Source organism: Nanorana parkeri, unplaced genomic scaffold (assembly GCF_000935625.1).
Source record: "Nanorana parkeri isolate BGI_ZX_2015 unplaced genomic scaffold, ASM93562v1 scaffold5, whole genome shotgun sequence".
Taxonomy (NCBI): Eukaryota; Metazoa; Chordata; class Amphibia; order Anura; family Dicroglossidae; genus Nanorana; species Nanorana parkeri.
Window position 1 is genome coordinate 1 of NW_017306273.1, and position 3,631 is coordinate 3,631.

The window sequence follows — 3,631 nt, forward strand, 5'->3', positions numbered from 1 at the left end:
GGAGTCCCGGTAAGCAGTGCGGCAAGTTTTCTTTTTTCTTGTTGCAATATCACAACCCAGCGGCCATTTAAGATAGAAAAGCTGACCAGGGAAAAGCTGGGTCCTCTGGACAATATAATAAATATTACATATATTCTTTATATACTGTACGCATAGCTAAATGCATCACTAACGGGTCTATAGCCGAGCCGATGCATATGCGTTCGGCTCGACTGAGCCGCTCGGCCATGTTCGGGAGCTGTATGGTCTACTGAACCGAAGGGGTCCTGGGGCCGAAGCATCGGCCGAAGCTACGGCTAGATCCTTCGGCAGCTTCGTGAATAGACCCCTAAATCTTATTATAAGTGCATCACGAAATGTGAATAGAAATATAACATCAAACTATAAGGCCCTGTTCACATCAGGGCATATCGTGAATGCATGTCAAATGTGCACAAAAGTGCGCACTTCAAGCACGTTCATGGAACGTGCTTGCGTTGCCATTACTGGGTAATGGCATCCCAAACACGGCCAAGCAAGCAGGGGAAAAAACACGGAATGCATGGCACCAAATTTGCAACATGTACTACTTGTCCACGTTTGGCACGCATCCATGGACCCAGTGGGGATCAAGTGGATGCATGCCAAACACAGGAAACAAAGTCCCGCAAATATGTGGGAACGAGTGTTCCCACGACGGCGCTTCCTGCTTTGCCCTGGTGTGAGCCGGGCCATATGGTAATACAGTTTTCTAGAGTAAAACATCTTCCTCCACCACGGTAGACCGCAACTAAGAAGTATGCGTTCCCAGTGATGGTGGAACTCAATATATGTATTATGCAGAAAAAATGAATAAACGTCTAAATAAAGAATAAGAGAGTTCTGCAGAAGTACATAACAAATTCCATTTTATCTGCCATCATCATATGAGTAATTTTCAAAGAGAATGCTGCTGCATAAAATCCAATTCAAAATTCCCTGCTGGCGTCCCAAATCCTGCAGAAGTCATTGTCAGAGGCAAAACATAAATGTCTCGGCTCACTGTACTTTACATATGATCAAATTAAGCTGATGGCGGGGCACATGGTACAAATAATTCACCACTGCCTATAATAACTCAGTGTCTTGAATAGCATTAAACAGACCTATACTCAATCAACATGAAGTTTGATGAGCAGGCTTGCAGAGATGTATGAAGGGCTGAAACATATTTTTCTGAAGATGATCCTTCAGGCTCCCTCCAGTACTGCTTATGTTACCGAGCCCAGGTCTTTGAGCATTTGACCTCTGCTAAAGGCAAGGGTCAGCTAATCTTTACTATAGGCCTTGTTCACACTATCCTCAGTGCTTTCCTGTCCGATTGTGGGCAGAACGCACTGGATCACATTGCGGCCGGCTCAGTTTGTTGTGGGGCGGGAGGGGGCGTGACGGTCCAGTAAAGTTAATAGCACCGTAGCCACGCCCTCTGGCCGCAATGCGATCGGCCGCATGGGAACGCAAGGCACATCAATGCCTGCGGTCCGAAAGAATAGTGCTTGAGTTCCCGTGCGGCCGATCGCATTGTGGCCTGAGGGTGTGGCTACGGTGTAATTCGCTTCACTGCACAGCCATGCCACCTCCCGCCCCACAACATACTGAGTCGGCCGCAATGCAATCCAGAACGCACTGAGGAGGGTGTGAATGAGGCCTCAGCCTCCTCTTGAGTGCAGATCACATAATCAATTGCCTAGGCTTGTGTTTATCCAAGTAGCACTAAAGGATACTCAGAGCAGCGTTTTCTCCAGGAGAAACATTATGTATTTCTATTTATCTATTTGTTCCAGTAAGGTTGTTGACATTTTTATATTTCAGTTTTGGTCCACTTTACTAGTTCACTGAATGATATTTGTTCCCCCGAGTTCCCTAGCGTATAATTATACTGTAGATAGTGAAGGAAAAACGTGTATATTATGGCAAAGCCATGCACAGTAGTTCCTCAGTACGGGAGTACGAGGCGCAGGCATGACCTTCATCTCGCAGTGAAGAACAGTCTAGTCATAGTGCTGAGTCTGCTGCGGGCTGCAGCCAGCTCCGGAGGAAAGGGCCAAGAGGTTGTCTCTTGCAATATGAGGGAACAGGTTTTGGCCACTAGCTCCGAGATCACTTTCCAAAGAATATCAGCGCCGAGCATAACAAATTCTCCGGAATCGGAAGCTGGAGGAAGCAACCACCACCGGAATAATCAATCTGGTGGTTTGTTAAACCCCTTCATGGCCAGGGAAGGGATGCATCATGGAGGAGGCCATTTATAAAGTGTAAAAACTTCTGGTTCTCAAACTAGAATTGTGTAATTATCAAAGATTGCTGATAGTCAGCGGTGGACAGAGTCACCAAAGTACGAGAGAGAGATAGAGAGAGAGAGAGAGATGGATAAAGAGATGGATAGAGAGATAGAGAGATGGAGAGAGAGAGAGAGATAGAGAGATGGAGAGAGAGAGAGAGATGGATAAAGAGATAGATAGAGAGATAGAGAGATAGAGAGAGAGAGAGAGAGAGAGAGGTAGATAGATAGATAGATAGATAGATAGATAGATAGATAGATAGATAGATAGATAGATAGATAGATAGATAGATAGATGGATAAAGAGATAGATAGATAGAAAGATAGATAGATAGAGAGAGAGAGAGGTAGATAGTAAAGAGATATATAGATAGAGAGAGAGAGAGGTAGATAGTAAAGAGATATATAGATAGATAGATAGATAGATAGATAGATAGATAGATAGATAGATAGATAAAGAGATAGATAGACAGGCTTTGCAATACCTTGATAAATGAGACCAGTATAAAATGTATCAAAAGAAACTCAACATGGCAGAGAGAGAGGAATCCCGGAACCCACCCGTCTCTGATTTAAATTGGCACCTAAGTCCCAGAGGGCCCATGTGCAGTTGCCCTGTGTGCAGTAAAACATACAGAATCCGAGGTTGCCTGCAGCGGATATGAAGATATAGACAGCTGGAATTTTATGCATATTTACTTTTTCCTGTAAAAGTCAAGCATGACCCCACCCAATAGCAAGCCTCCCTCTTAGCCCATTAATGTAAGTGACATCTACATTACGTATAGAGGAGCAAGGCTGAGACTAACTTCTGGGAAATTTGAGCTCAGAACATAACTTCAGCAACTTCACAAATCAAAGAGATCAGAAAATCCAGAGACAGAGTAATTTATATGCAAATTTCAGCTTTTTGTAGACAATAAAGAAGCAGCAACAAACTGATGATGTGATCTCTGTCCTCCAATCAACAGGCTTCTTATCTACACATGTGCATGCAAAACACCTGATTTGTCCCTGGTGCTGCCCTATTTGATTCATTTGACACCTTCCATGAAAGTTCAGCTTATAAATAGATGTCGCACAACAAGCCCACAGAATAAGAATGTACTGGGCAGATCTCGGACACAGTTTTGTCACCGTAGCGGAAATGTCTGATCTTTAGAGTTTTAGGCTCCGGCATAAACCTTACGGTTTCGTAAAAGTCAGTGATTTCTGTGACTTGGCGGCTTACAACCCGCGGAGAAACCTATTACGCTGCAAATATCATTGTCTCAAGGTTATGTCCTGTGAATGAAATATGAATCACTGTCACAGACCGGCAAAGGGGGGGGG